This window comes from Rattus norvegicus, chromosome 19 (assembly GCF_021556685.1).
Source record: "Rattus norvegicus strain SHRSP/BbbUtx chromosome 19, alternate assembly SHRSP_T2T, whole genome shotgun sequence".
In the NCBI taxonomy this organism is placed as follows: domain Eukaryota; kingdom Metazoa; phylum Chordata; class Mammalia; order Rodentia; family Muridae; genus Rattus; species Rattus norvegicus.
This window is the reverse complement of record NC_141552.1, coordinates 51,546,829-51,563,174: the sequence shown is the minus strand read 5'-3', so window position 1 is coordinate 51,563,174 and position 16,346 is coordinate 51,546,829. Positions and strand designations below refer to the sequence as shown.

The window sequence follows — 16,346 nt, the reverse complement described above, 5'->3', positions numbered from 1 at the left end:
AAAGATAACACGTTCTGGCCAGATCTTGTAATACTCGTCTCTTTTCGGGCATGGAGGAGGCAGACACAGGAGGAGGACATGTTCTAGGCTGGTCTGGAGAGTTCTGAGGCTCCAGAGTAAAACTCTGCCACAAAATGCAAAACATTACTATGATGGTTTATATGTGCTTGGGCTAGGGAGTGGCACTATTAGGAGGTGTGGCCTTGTTGGGGTAGGTGTGTCACTATGGGTGTGGGCTTTAATACCCCAGTGCTAGCTGTCTGGAAGTCAGTCTCCCACTAGCAGCCTTCAGACGAAGATGTAGAGCTCTCAGCTCCTCCTGCTCCATGCCTGCCTGGATGCTGCCTTGCTCTCACCTTGATGATAACAGACTGAACCTCTGAACCTGTAAGCCAGCCACAATGAAATGTTGTCCTGGTAAGAGTTCCCTTGGTCATGGTGTCTGTTCACAGTGGTAAAGCCCTAACTAAGAAAATAACACAACCCTCTCTGGAAACAGCCAGTCTCCAATCTCCAGTTGTGAACCTCTGAATGCAGGCACACAGTATTTGTTCTAGGCCAAAGGGGTCAGACAGTGGCCAAGCTGCTGTGTCCTTTTCCAGACGCTGGTACTTCTTTACTAGGTAACATTTGTGCAGGGACGTCTGTCTCAGTGGCTCGCTTGAGATGTTTCTCCGAAGGGCTCATGGCCTGAGTTCGTCCTACTCAGGTCTCCTTTCCTGGCCTCGTTTCACAGGTGCAGGAACTGCCTGCTCTTTGAGGCTCTAAGGAGGGAAGGTTTATTTGTGCTACTTTATACTTCTTAGGCATTCCTCACTGAGGGCCCTGTAGATCTAATTCTGTTCCAGCTCCTGCTTTGGTAAAGTCTTAGAACTGACACAATTGGAATCGCTATTATTAGTAGAGAGGCCGGTGGCTGGGATGTGTACATACTAAGGTAGGGCCTCCGATATATGAAGCTAATATGATTCTCTTTTGGAAATAATTACAGATTTACGGTAAGCAAAGATAATAAAGTCCCCTGGGAACTTCACCCAGTTTCCTCCAATGGTAACATCTTACACAATTCTATTATGACATTAAAACCAAGGCACTGGCATTGATACAACACTGTTGCCTAGTTTATATGAGTCTGTGCAATTAGGTCCTCATGTCTCTGGCTACCTCATAGTTATTGATTACATAAAAGCCACTAAAGTAACACTTTCTTCCAAGCCAGCAACCTCTATAAATTAAAGGCATGGAGAATGCTTAAATAAAGCTTTAGGCACTGAGACAGTAGGGCAATAGGAGATGTCTACTTAGGAAAAAACTAATCATCCATCCATCCATCCATCCATCCATCCATCCATCCATCCATCTAATCATCCATCCATCCATTCATCTACCTACCCATCCATCCATCTTCCATCCATTCCTCAATCTAACCATCCACCCATCCACCAATCCACCCATCCATCCATTTATCCATCCACCCATCCATCCATCAATCCAGTTCATTCATTCATCCATCCATCCACCCATCCACCATCCATCCATTTATCCATCCATCCATCCATGTATTCATGCACCCTTCCATCATGAATCTGTGCATGCATGCACATATCCACCCATGAATGCATGCATCCATGCACACGTGCAAGCACCCATCCATGCTGCATGCACGCATATATATCTATTTATCTATCCACACACCCATTCTTGCTCAGCCTTTTCTAAGTGTCAGGAGTCCTACATTGAATCTGTTCCACTGAAATCCTGTTATCAACATGGCGGCGGCAGCTCTCACACATCTGTTTGGGTTGGGATGCACTCAGCAACTGGGACACATTGTTGTTTGGTGGTGGGGAAAGAGGTAGACAGAGCAGTCCTGGGATCATTTCCACATTGGCAGCATTTCAACTGATAGCAGCCTTCTGCTCAATGGCCAGGATCAGGCCTTTTTATGAGTCATTGTAAAGTGTTAAGTGCATTGACATATACTTCATAAATGCTAAATAATAACAAGTCAGTGAACCCAGAAGTATTGGATTCAGTGTTCGAGACATTAAATCCAAGTTATGCTGTTCTAGAAGCCAGGCAAACAAATAAATCAACCCCAAATCAAATAAAGCCACATCCATCCCAGCCAGCAGTGGGTGTTGTCTGGAATGTTCTTTACGGGTGAGTGGCTCTCTCATGAATGGGCACTTGTTAGTATTTTACCTGACAGATCACCCACAACGCCTTGCCTGTAATTTGGAAGAAGAGTTTTATATCCATTCCACAGCAGACAACAGTGACACTATATTCTTAAGGCTCCATTTCCCTTTATTTGATGCCAGGAAATCATATCTGCTGAAGCCCTGGAGAAGAGCAACTGTCACCCCACTGAGCAATTAGACAGATCTTGGTGGGGAGCCTCTGTAGGCAGCACTGGGAGACAGTGTTTGTATTTCAAAGCTAGGATTTAGCTTTTCTCTAAGACTCGAGCCTCTCTCTTTAGGGGTCCTTGTGATTCCTTGAGGCACGCAATGTGGGAAGCTTGCAGTGCCACATAATCCTGCGCTGGCAGCAGAAACGGACTGTGGTGTGGCCTGAGCGGTTTTCTGATTCTCTCTCTCTCTCGAGTTTTAACCGTGGCCTGTTGCCGTCTGATTTTGAGATCTGTCGACACCCTTTCTTTTACTCTGGGAACCTATCTCGGGTCCACAAACACGCCCAATTTATCTGAACACGTATCCCCTTAGGCATATTATAGTGATGGCCCCCGCTGGGGGCGAAGCTCAACTTGGTGCAGCCAAAGGCTGACCTCGGAGCAGCTCGTAAGATGGAAGATGGACGAAAGCAGTATGCTACACACACGTGATCATACGTGGAATACCAGAAAGCAGTATGCTACACACACGTGATCACACGTGGAATACCAGTATGCTACACACACGTGATCACACGTGGAATACCAGAAAGCAGTATGCTACACAGACGTGATCACACGTGGAATACCAGAAAGCAGTATGCTACACAGACACGATCACACGTGGAATACCAGAAAGCAGTATGCTACACACACGTGATCACACGTGGAATACCAGAAAGCAGTATGCTACACAGACGTGATCACACGTGGAATACCAGAAAGCAGTATGCTACACAGACGTGATCACACGTGGAATACCAGAAAGCAGTATGCTACACAGACACGATCACACGTGGAATACCAGAAAGCAGTATGCTACACAGACACGATCACACGTGGAATACCAGAAAGCAGTATGCTACACACACGTGATCACACGTGGAATACCAGAAAGCAGTATGCTACACACACGTGATCACACGTGGAATACCAGAAAGCAGTATGCTACACACACGTGATCACACGTGGAATACCAGAAAGCAGTATGCTACACACACGTGATCACACGTGGAATACCAGAAAGCAGTATGCTACACAGACGTGATCACATGTGGAATACCAGAAAGCAGTATGCTACACAGACACGATCACACGTGGAATACCAGAAAGCAGTATGCTACACAGACGTGATCACATGTGGAATACCAGAAAGCAGTATGCTACACAGACGTGATCACATGTGGAATACCAGAAAGCAGTATGCTACACAGACGTGATCACATGTGGAATACCAGAAAGCAGTATGCTACACAGACATGATCACACGTGGAATACCAGAAAGCAGTATGCTACACAGACATGATCACATGTGGAATACCAGAAAGCAGTATGCTACACAGACATGATCACATGTGGAATACCAGTATGCTACACAGACACGATCACACGAGGAATACCAGATGGGAGGAGGTACCATTCCGAAATAGTCATTTATAAAAGGAGTTTAATCTCGTTCATTAAAAGCAGGTGAGGGGAGGAAAGTCAGAGAGGCACTCTCAACACTCAGGCCTAGCAGAGGAAGCATCGCTTGGAAGATGGCACCCAAAGGGATGGTTCCGGGGCCAGCGTCACAGGGCAAAACCCCTGTCAGATGTTGAACTTGCTAATTGTATTTCCGAAAGTGCAAAGGTGAGCCTAATCATTGCACTTGCACGGTGCATGCCCAGCTCCTGTGTCTCACAGCTCTGGGTGCAAACACAACTGCATGTCCCACACTGTGGCATGCCTCAACCACCCAGCCATGTGCCACGTGGCCGACTTCTTTAACCTCATAGATCCCAACTTGGGGTGGCGTGTGATAAGAGGTTTGGCATTTATAGCAAGCCCCCCGGTGATGGCGGGGGTAGGATGGGGCTGTCCATCCCTCTTTGGAAATCATTGCTTTCTCTTTCAGTTCTCGCAAGGGTGAATCACATTAAAGATCAAGCAAACACATTCAAAGTAGTTCCCTCCCAACACTTTCAGTTTTTTGCAGGCAAAAGAATTGAGAGGTCCTGCCTGTACTTGTCACAATGTCACCCAGCCAATGACAAACAGAGTCAGAATTCCAAAGTAACAACAAACCACAGTGTCCTCTGCACTCAACATACTATTCCTTTCGCTGGATTTCTTGTCCTTCACCTTTGAAATGTCCATTCATATAAGTAGACACTAGGCTGCATTTGCATTACATTCTGTGTATGATTTTATTATATGATATGATACTATCTAAAATGACATTATAACAATGACCACTTTCCTATTCCTTGGAACAGCTAGTGGGAACTTTCATGTTGCTAAAATGAATATTAGGAGAAATGAATACTGAGAGTAGCTGCACTTACCTCTTTAAGATGTGCCCCAAAGACGACAGCGGGGACTTAGAGTGGTCCTCTGTCCAAGCACAATGACTGAGTCACCAAACCAGTGCCTACAATAAAGCAAAAGTAAAAGTGTTTCAATAAAATAACTTCACTAAAAACAATGACAACACACGCTGACCACACTGCAAAAAGCTAGTTTAATAAGTGTAAGTTCACTCATTATCTTTAGGTTAATACATCAATTTATATTGTGTGGCCATTGTTCATTTAAAACATGGTTCTCTGTATATTCCAGATGTACCTTGAAAATTAAAAAAATTACATTTAATTAAGCATGTATGCATGTGTGCATGTGTGTGTGTGTGTGTGCACGCGCGCGTGTGCAGGTACACAAGCACACATGGGGCATGTGTAGAGGTGAGAGGATAACCTTTCAGGAGTTGGTACCTTCCTCTCATTGTGTGGGTCCCTGGACTGAACTTAGTTCATCAGATTGGCAGCAAGTATCTTGACCTGCTAAGCCTTCTCCGTAGCCCCAAGATGTTTCTTTACTATGACTCTGTAAAGATTAATCCGCAGGCATGATTCGGAATTGTGAGAACTCCTTTGAAATGAGACTCTGATAACTTTCGACCCAACTGTTCTGTGATTATTCTCACTAGATAACACCCAGAAAAACAAAGAGCCACCATACCGAATGAATGAGGAGCCAGGGGAAGCACGGGGGGACTGGTAATAATTTACAGGACTGCAGTTATGGACTGCTTGGTGGAAAGACCCGTTCATTTATCTGAGGCATGATTAAATCCTTCTATGCGCCAGGAGCTAGTTGTTCTGCTTCAGAAGAGGCTAAGTTTTCTGACATGAGGCCGATTGGTAGAAAAGGTGGTACACTTCTATCTTGAGTCATTTGTAAAAGGGCCTAATGACCTAACGTGCTGTGGGGACTCATTTGGGAGTCAGGAAGCTGGAGTCCAGTTCTGGGCAACTCAAAACTATAGGTGAGGTCTTAACATGAACATGGTGGATATTTAGGGACAAATAATTATGGGAGCTGTCTGTACATTGTAGGGTCTTTAGCAGAATCCCTGGCCTCTCCTTGCTCAGTAGTGCCAGCCCTACATGTTATTAGATGTTGTCAAGTACTCTCTGGGGTGAAATTGTTCCTACATAGAAAACACTGGATTATGGTGATGAGAATGACTTTTAGCATCTCTTTGAGACACTGTGTGTGGGTTTCCCGTATACTATCCCATTTAGAGTGGCCTTTCATATTAGACAGTACCTCTGTTCCACACACGGGACAACAGATGCAGGGACACTGAGACCTCTCTCTAAGATGACATAATTATCAGGAGCTAGAAGAGACTGGGACCCAGGGCTACTTGACAGCACCTTTTGCTTTTGCTATAGATAAATTAATTATGTGTTTCTGTCTGTCTGTCTGTCTGTATGTATGTATGTATATCACTTGTATGTAGTGTCCATGGAGGCAGGAAGAGGGCATCAGAAACCTTGGGACTAGCATTATAGCGAGTTGTGTGCTCCCTTTTGAGAGTGCTAGGAACCCAAGAGGGGGGTACCAGTACTCTCACCTGCGGAGCTCAGAGCTGTCTCTCTAGCCTTCTTGCTATGAAATATTTTAAACATTCAAGAGAAAAAAAAAAGACACTGAGAAAAACCACTCAAGTGCCAAGTTCTTCGCCAGAATGAATGAGAATATTTACACATATTTTACTTCTTATCTTTTTGGAGAGAGTGGAATGCTGTCATTGGAGAACCTCCTTTTTAGGCTTCCTTGATCTTGCTTGTCACGCTTTCTTGTCTAAGTGACCATTTTACTGGAGCAAATGCCATATCCTTATAAAGTATAAGAAACTTTATACTTTCCTTAGATGTATGCAACTACAATCAGAAATATTTGGTATTCTAAAAACACGCACAGAGTAATACTTTTTTTTTTCTTTTTCTCTTTTTCAGAGCTGGGGACCGAACCCAGGGCCTTGCGTTTGCTAGGCGAGCGCTCTACCACTGAGCTAAATCCCCAACCCCTGTAATTCTTTTTTTAAACTGTTGTCTTTTGAATTTACTCAACATTAATGAATGAATGAATGAGTTTTTATGAGATGGGGCCTGGCTGTATAACTCAGGTTGGCCTGGAAATCGATAATCCTCTTGTCTCAGCCTTCTGAGAGCTGAAATCACAGATGTGTACCCTTCTGGGAATACGGCTGTGCGTGCGTGCGCACGTGAGAACATTTAGGAAATACAGGTGGTTCCAGGTGGGGTTTCTGGGTGACAGGGTGAGCAGCGTATCTTTAAAGTTATTAGATATTGTCAAATTGCTCTCCAAGATAATGGTGCTAAATTACACTCCTTCCCATACACAGCAAGATTGTCTCTTGCCATCCGCACCAACCATCTGTATTTTCAAACTTTATAATGTTTTCCTGTCTGGCTGGGGTGAAATAGCATATAATTATGGCTTCAAACACTCATGTTCATAACCACTGCGCACTGTCTTACTTCTGGAAGCCTCGTTCATGCAAACATGGAGAACATGGCTGTGCCCGTTTCTCGAAGTCATCACGAATGTGTGAATGCATTTTGTATACATGAAGCACCATTTTTTGAACATTGCCGGTGCTGGGAGCAAAAACATGTTCTCACTCTAGAGGAAGCAAGACAACAGCACGGATCAATTTTTTTTTTTTTGAGCTGGGGACCGAACCCAGGGCCTTGCGCTTCCTAGGTAAGCGCTCTACCACTGAGCTAAATCCCCAGCCCCGGATCAAATTTCAAATCCATACATATTTGCTTTGGACTTATTATTTCAAAAATTACAAAAGGAAAAGATGACATAAATAGTGCAAAGCATTCCCTCACACACAGAATGTCTAAAGGACAACATCTATCGCATCTGTGTTAGAGACAGAGGGAAAACTCTGACCTGTCTGTGTCTCTCTGTGCAGGTACACATGCACATGCATATTGTTTATTCAATGATTTTTATCCCTGAATGTCACTATTACATAACAACAGAAAAGCTGTAAATCAAGGAAATTAACATCAATACAATACTGCAGCCTACATCATATCATGTCATGTCATATCATATCATGTTTACATCATGTTGTCATATCATGTCATATATCATACCATATCATAGCGTGTCATATCTATCATGTCATATCATATATCACATCATGTCAAATATGTCATATCATGCTATATATCATATCATATTATGTCATGTCATGTCGTATCATGTCATGTCATATCATGTCATATCATGTCACATATCATGTCATGATATATATCATGTCATATCATATATCATATCATGTCAAATGTAATGTCATATCATGCTATATATCATATCATTTTATGTCATGTCATGTCATGTCATGTCACATATCAGGTCATATATCATATCATATCATGTCATGATATATATCATATCATGCCATGTCATATCATGTCACATATCAGGTCATATATCATATCATATCACGTCATGATATATATCATATCATGCCATGTCATATCATATCGTATCATGTCATATCAGGATTTTTCACACTATGAGAAACATTTTGCCTTTTCCAGATCTAAGAGGCCACTGCATTTAGGCCACTGTCTTGTCTTCACTTTCTCAAAAATTTGTATTTTCACATATATGCACATATGTTTACAGGTGTCCCAGAAGCCTGAAGAAGGAGTCTGATCACCTGGAGTTGGGGGTACGGAAGGTTGATCTGCGTGACATGGGTGCTGGGAACTGAACTCAGGTCTTTTGAGAAAGCAGCAGCTCCTCTTAGCCACTGAGTCATCGCTCCAGGCTCAGTCCCTTTTAATGTGGAGGAAGCCTTACGTCTTCAGGAACGTCTTACTTTTGAAGGCTACTGCATCATCTCTTGCTTTGTAGACCCTCCCTCAGGTTCGGCTTGTTCAGAGATGTGATTTGTCACTGTAGACACATTATGTGCGCTGTAATTGTTGAAGCTATTTTTTTTAAAAGCCATTTCATTGCAGCGGTGCCTTCTGGGCTTTTATTTTCATTTTGTAATTAGAAAGTATCTGTCAGGGAGAGACTGTGAGACTGGAACGTTCTCTTTATATCAGCACGGACTCATGGGTTTAACAGTTTCTATCCATCACCACATACTTGGATGTTCACTTTGTTCACACTTTGTCGTCTTCAGAGCTGGCGTCTGTGTCTTTTGTCATATTTCCATGTTGACTGACCACCTAGGTACATGGTGTGTCTCCCTACTTGGTCCTGGAATTGTCCCTTGTCCAAGTGTTCTTGATTCCTTTAAGTGGAAAGTGGCGCTCAGTAACCCAGATCTAGGTGCATTTCCTGGTATTGGTGCACAATTCAAACCTAACAATATTGGGTTAGATAGCATTATTGCACTCACCAGGCACGTTGGCTGATGATTTATACGAAGTTATTAACTATAGTATTATGTGGAATAGCAAAAGATTGGATATAGCCTGCTAACCTGTCAATAGGGGTCTGGTTAGATTATATAATATAATTTACAATTATATAAATCTATATGCTGGGACACTGATTATCCCACAAAAGGTTAAAAATAATTAAAAGTGGCATTAATTAAAAAACAAAATACACAACCGTAAGCTGGAGAGGCAACACAGAGGGTAAAGAATTTGTGGCACAAATTGAGGACTTGAGTTGCTCTTGTCAGCACCTATGTAAAAGAACGTGGATAGGCATTCATCACCCTGGGACTAGGGTTGGGGACAGGTGAAGCCCAGGGACTTGCTGATTACCCTGTCTTGACAAAATGATCAGCTCCAGTGTCAACTCTAGAACAACATCCCCAGATTGTTTGCTATGATGGACTTAAACAAGTCTTCTTGTTTTATTACGTGTATGGATTTTTGGCTTCATGTATATCTATGTACCATGTATATGTCTGGTATCTATGGAAGCCAGAAGAGGGCAATGGATCCTCTTGAAAGTGGAGTTTCAGATGGTTGTAATCTGCCATGTGGGTGCTGGGAATCAAACCTAGATCATCTGGAAGAGCAACCAGTATTCTTAAGCACTGAGCCATTTCTCCAGTCTAACTGTGGTAGACTTTTAATTGGTACACATTCCTGAAGCTCTGCTTATCAAGTTGGTTTATTTCCCTGTACACATGATACAATAGGAGACCAGAGCTTTTGTTACAAGGGATCTCACAGTCTCTGCATTCACTCTCTTAGAAGGCTGCTATTTATAGGAAGGCCTGGAGTAGCGTGTGGGAGGATGAAAGACTATATGGGGTTAATCTGAATAGTGGAACCTTCATATACTAACCTACCAGCCAGTGGCTAGACACATATGCAAGATTTCCTGGTCCTCCAGCCCAAAGCGAGCCATCAGCAGACCACAGAGAACAACCAAGTTGTCCCAGAACAGAAGAGATGGTATAACTCCTCAGGTGCCCCAGCCAACCTTCAGCCAATGACCTAAATAATAAATACTGCTTGTATCGAGTTAGTAAGTTTTGCAAATCTTTGTCACATAGCAAAAACCTATTGGTTATGAACTCAAAGTTGACCTCGCTTCAATAAGCCCACAATTACAATACAATAGAAAAGATGGGGTGATTGATTTCTGCGAAGACTTTCTTTTCCACATATAGCTTGGTCTTTGTTCTTTCATTCTTAGAAACACTTGTGCCTCTCCCTAAAACCCTGTAAGGCAAAGAAACTCCAGTCTTTAGAGTCCCAGAACACTGTAGCAACAGCAGGAGTGGTTGGGGTCAGCTGTGGCTTCATACAACATACAGACACATACACACATATACCCATACACACATATACATACATACACACATATATGTACATACACACATACAGACATATATACACATAATATACATACACACAAATAACTACACACACACATATATATATATACACAGACATACACAATACACATATACACACATATACACATACACATACATGCATACATGAACACACATATACACACATATACACATATATACATACACACATATACACACATACACACATAATATACATACATAGATACACACATATAGACAGACACACATAATACACATACACACATACACAAACATACACATACACACACATACACATACACACATACACAAGCATACACATACACACACATACACATACATGAACACACACATATTCACACATACACACATACACAAGCATACACATACACACACATACACATACATGAACACACACATATACACACATATACACATAGATACATACACACATATACACACATACACACATAATATACATACACACAAATACACATATACATAAATACACACAAATACACATATACATAGATACACACATATAGACAGACACACATAATACACATACACACATACACATACACACATACATGAACACACACATATACACACATACACACATATATATACACATATATACACAGACACTCATAATACACATACACACACAGAACAGTGGAAGGAGGAAGAGGAAGGGAACAGTGGGAGCAGGACAGAGTGCAATGGAGGATGAATATCATCAAAATATATACATGAATGAAGATGTCACAAAGAAACCCATCATATATTATTACTATATGTTCATAAAAGACATTTTAAAAGGGCTTTGGTGGACAAAGTTAACCTTGGGCTGCAGCTGGCTCTCTTTGCAAAGGTCTGGATTCTCTGCCTGGTAGCATTTCGGGGGAGAAGTTGTAGGTGGTACATATTTTCCTACCACGAAAGTCGGTGGGAAGGCAGAACTGAGTGCCAAGCACCACACGTATGATCGGGAGGGGGAAGGGCATGCACTCGCTCGGTTACTCAGCTAGAACTGCTGGGGACCAGGCCCATGGGAGCCTGACATTTAGACAAAGTCACTGTCAGCTACCAGCACAGCGAGCGCGCAGGGCATGGCTCTGAATGGCTCTGGCATCTGTTTTGTCGAGCCTCATGCCCACATACTGGGACCGCTTGTTTACACCCAATAGCAATTAGCACCGTGGTAAAGGCCTTGTGCTCTGTGCTAATTCAGACGAACAAGCGTGTCTGACTCTGCTGAGAATTACAGCCAGTCACGGAGGGCTCGGGCACACCTGCCCTCTCGTTGGGCCTTTGTTTTAAAATGAGAGCTTGGTGCAACCCAAAAGGTTGCATTCTCTCTTTGCTGAAGGATAACCATGGAGACCCAGGGGAGGCTGCGGCTGCGGCCTGGTTTTTGGCCCTGAATATCAGCTTTCTACCATGGAAGGACAGTGAACAGCTGGGAGCCGAAGCGGCTATTCACAGCGAGCCAAAGCTAACAGGGTGGGCCCAGGGAACACCCATGGGCATGCAGATGCCTGGCTGACAGCAGTGCCCACCGCTGGAGACTGTTCTAAAACCGCCATGCACACAGGTGGGAAACAAAGACCCGGGCTAACCTCGCTTTGGGATTGAAAGTTCCTTGGTTGGCTCTGCTCGTCAGCTGAGCAGCCATCTGCTTTTAATCTACAGAAACAGTCGGGATTCCAGTCATCCATTTCTTCAGCTTTGTTTAAAATCAGACTCATTAAGATATTCTTTATGTTCAAGAAAAATATCACTTTTTAAAAAACAAGTAGGGTAGAGTGGGTTTTGACAAACAGAGACAGGCAACCCTTAACCAACCAAGGAGTAGGGTAGTTCTACTCTTTGTTCCTTCTTGCAGGACTGGGGAGGTGGCTCAGTGGGTAAAGGCTTATTCAGCTGACACTGCCAGCCTGGAATCTTGTATCAAGGGAGGCCAAGGCAAGGACTCACTGCAGGAACCTGGAAGCAGGAAATGAGGTGGTGACCACAGAGGAGAGAAGTTGCTTCCTGGCTCACCCTCTCTGGCTTGACCCAGCTGCCTCTCTTCTAGAGCTCAGACCCAGCTGCCTAGGACCAGTACCACCACCGTTGGCTGGACCCTCCCCTATCAACTAGCGATTGAGAAAATGGCTGCCAGACACACCGATCTGATCTAGGCGGCTTCTTAGCTGAGGCTCCCCTGTCCTAGGTGAGTGACTCTGCAGTGTTGACAGCGGAAGCTGAAGCTGACTCAGCAAACAGGGCAGAAAGCGATTGAAAAAGATTCCCAACGCCAACATTTGGGTTGATATTGCCACGTGCTCTCTGGGGTGAAATTGTTCGTGGGTAGAAAACACTGGACTGCGGGGATGAGAATGACTTTTAGCATCTCTTTGAGACGGCACGTGTGGGTTTCCCACGTACTATCATATTTAGAGCGGGCTTTCAAATTAGACAATATTTCTGTTCCACACACAGGGCACCCAGATGCAGAGACACTGAGACCTCTGTGTCAGATGTCACAATTATCAAGAGCTAGAGGAGATTAGAACCCCGGAGCTATTTAATCTCACCATCTGCTCTGCTGTGAAGAAATACATATATAGATTTATTAATTTAAAAGTTATGTGTATCAGGGGTGGCACATACCTTTAATCCCAGCACCTAGGAGGCAGAGGCAGGCAGATCTCTGAGTTTGAGGCTAGCCTGGTCTACAGAACTAGTTCTAGGACAGCCAGAGTTACATGGAGAAAAACCAAACCAAACCAGACCAAACCAAACCAAACCAAACCAAAACCAAAACAACAACAATAACAAACAAAACAAAACTCAAACTCGTTTAATACACCATGTTTGAATTCTTGGCGAAGGTGATTCTCATGCGATTTATTCTTATAGCGATTTATGAGGTCACTCCATAGTGTGCCCCACAACATGAAGCTCAGGAGTCAAAACAGCAACAGTCAGAGAAGGCCTGGGAACAGACAACTTTAGTTAACTCTTCCTCGCCTGAGAGCTCAACTCGAGGCTGGAATTGAATCTTCACAGCCCCCATGACATCCACTTCTGAGTTCAACACAGACAGGTGCTGCAACACATTCTTGTCCCCGATGCTACTTTTATGTATAAGACAAATAAGGATTCTGTGGTAGGTTGGGGAAAACTGATGGACACCATGGGAGTGCGCTCAGTGATGGGGGAGTGTGAAAACCAGAGAGGACTGGTGAGTTGGTTACAGACTCTTTACAGCAGAGGTCCCAGGCTGGAATGTTCCTGGACATTCCATAGTTTGATGTGGACTTCTACAAGTGATTGGATCATAAGGGCTCTGACTCCATCAATGGCTTGATGACTGATAGAGTTATAACCTGAATGCACCACTTCAAGATGGAGACTCAAGGTGTGGGGTGTACCTGGAGGAGGAGGTGGGTGTGTGGGTTATAGCATTGAAGAATGCAACTTGTCTCTGGTCCCTCTCATCTCTCTGCTTCCTGTCAACCATGAAGAGAGCAACTTTACTTTAATACATGCGTCCTGCCGTGTGCTCTTTCTCACCATGGCCCATGAACAGTGGAGCCAACTGACTTTGGACTAAAACCTCCCATACTGTGAGCCCAAATGAATCTCTTTTAACCTGTCTACCACACATATTTTGTCCTAGCGATACACGTTAACAACGTAGACGACATTGGTGCCATGCCACATACATAGTCCCTTCCGGGGTGCTCATTAGAACCAGATGGACACTTTACACAATGCCCATGACCAGAAGCAGATTTGTTTTGAAAGTCATGTTGCTTGGGCTTCAGGGTCTGACTTGAATGGGTTTCCTGCAGTGCAGACACACACACAACCAGTATGTAGTGTTTTGTCTTAGTCAGTGTTCCGTTGCTGTGAAGAGACACCATGACCATGGCACCTCTGCTAATTGCAAGCATTTAAATGGGGCTGACTCACAGTCTCAGAGATTGAGTTCACTGTCATGGTGGGAGGCATGTTGGCATGCAGGCAGACCTGGTGCTGGAGAAGGAGCTGAGGGTTCTTCATACAGACTGGCAGGCAGCAGGAAGAGTCACTGGGCTTGGCTTGGGCTTTTGAACCCTCAAAGCTCACCCCCAGTGATATACTTCTACAACAAGGCCACAGCTCCTGATCCACACCCTGAGCATTTAAATATGTGAGGCTATAGGGGACATTCTTATTTAAGGTACCATGGTGTTCTAAATGGGGAGAGGAGAAATCTAGTTTGTAATTAGAGACTTTAAGAGATCTCAGAAGCAGGAACCTGGATATTGGGTCATTTCTGTGGTAATTTTTATTCATGTAGAGAAATACTAAGGACTAGGAATATAGTTTAATTGGTAGAGAGTTTACTTAACATGAACCAAGCCCTGGGTTTGGTCCCCAGCCCTGTGCATGATGGGCATGGTGTCATAGGCCTGCAATCCCAGCACTCACGTGGTAGAGGCAGAAAAATAAAAAGTTTAGGACCAGCTTCGGGCACACAGCTCAGCTCAAGGCTCACTTGGGCTATCTGTGACTCCGTGTCCAATGAGCTAGAGATGAATAAGCAAACTGCAAACAGAGTTCTCTTCTTTTGTTATTGTTGGTGATTTTATTTGGCTTTGGTTTGCATTAAGAAATGTCCTCACATTTGGATCTGCTTTTGCTGACTTTCTCCCACCATTGACTGAGCCCAGGGTGGAGTCACATGTCGACAGAGGCATCCACGGAAGATCAAGTGTGGGCTGTAAGCCCAGAGCCACTGTGAGCCCTTGTCCTTTGATATGACACAGACTAGACCCTTTCAATCCCCTCTCAGACAGGCTTCTTCTCCCTCTACTGCCGCACATCTAGGAGGCCCTGCTCCTACGCCACCCTTGCGTGTAGGTCACACCTTGCTCACTTCACTCTCTCTCACAATGGCTTCTCTCGGCCCACTGTCTAGTTCCCAGCCTCTGTGAGACTCTGTAAGGGCAGCATAGCCAGGCAGCAAGGATTCTGGGATATGGCTGACACCTGACAGCCTGGCTTGTAGGTCAGGGTCCCAGATCAGAATCCCACCTGAGCTGCTGACCAACGCTGGGATTCTTACACATTCCTAACCCCCTAGGCTTCAGTTTCCTCATTTTTAAAATGGGAAAGATGATAGGAACATAGCTTTCAATTGAAGACAGGTTAGGAGGGCTGTGAGTCGCCTCTATAGGCTAGAGGTTTGGAGAAGTGTTCAGTGAGGGAGTGAACCCCACTGTGTTGACTAGAAGGACATTTGTCCCCTTATTATGCCTCCCCATACCCTGTACCTTCTCTCTTTAACATGGTGACAGTACCTTTCCCCCTCCAGTAGTCAAATAGCTCTGGGCCGTTTTCTTCTCATCTGCTTCTCTTCTCATCTGAACTCTTACGTGGTAGAAACAAGGTTCTAGGCTTGCTTCTACTCTCTTTAGTGAGTCTCAAGAAAAGGATATCATCACCCACACATTTGTTAACACTGGACACTGACCAAATTGTCCATAGCTAAGCCACTCCCACCCCAGCCAGGCTGAGGTACCTGCCAAAGCTGTTCATCCTTGATAAAGCCTCTGTCATTCTGAAGGAAAACGAGAAAAAAGAACTCACCCCATTTACCTAAAAGACTAGCTTTTACCAGGATATTGCAGTCTTCCTTTGTTTTGGAAGCATGTTAGATGCCCCATCACTAATGGCACACGGTATTAAAATTAGAGTGCAGTATGTGTTTTGTTCTTTCTACCCAGCATCTTACTGCATGGCTTGGTTTAGCCTCAA

At 44.0% G+C, this 16,346-nt stretch overlaps 1 long non-coding RNA gene across 1 annotated transcript in view; it reads right to left on the bottom strand.

Annotated features, from left to right (window-relative positions):
* LOC147999448 (uncharacterized) overlaps positions 1–16,346 on the bottom strand; it is a 241,765-nt gene that overhangs the window by 51,204 nt on the left and 174,215 nt on the right. Inside the window, exon 2 of the long non-coding RNA XR_015643620.1 lies at positions 4,723–4,808. This is a non-coding gene — a long non-coding RNA (uncharacterized LOC147999448). The remainder of the gene's footprint in view (positions 1–4,722; positions 4,809–16,346) is intronic.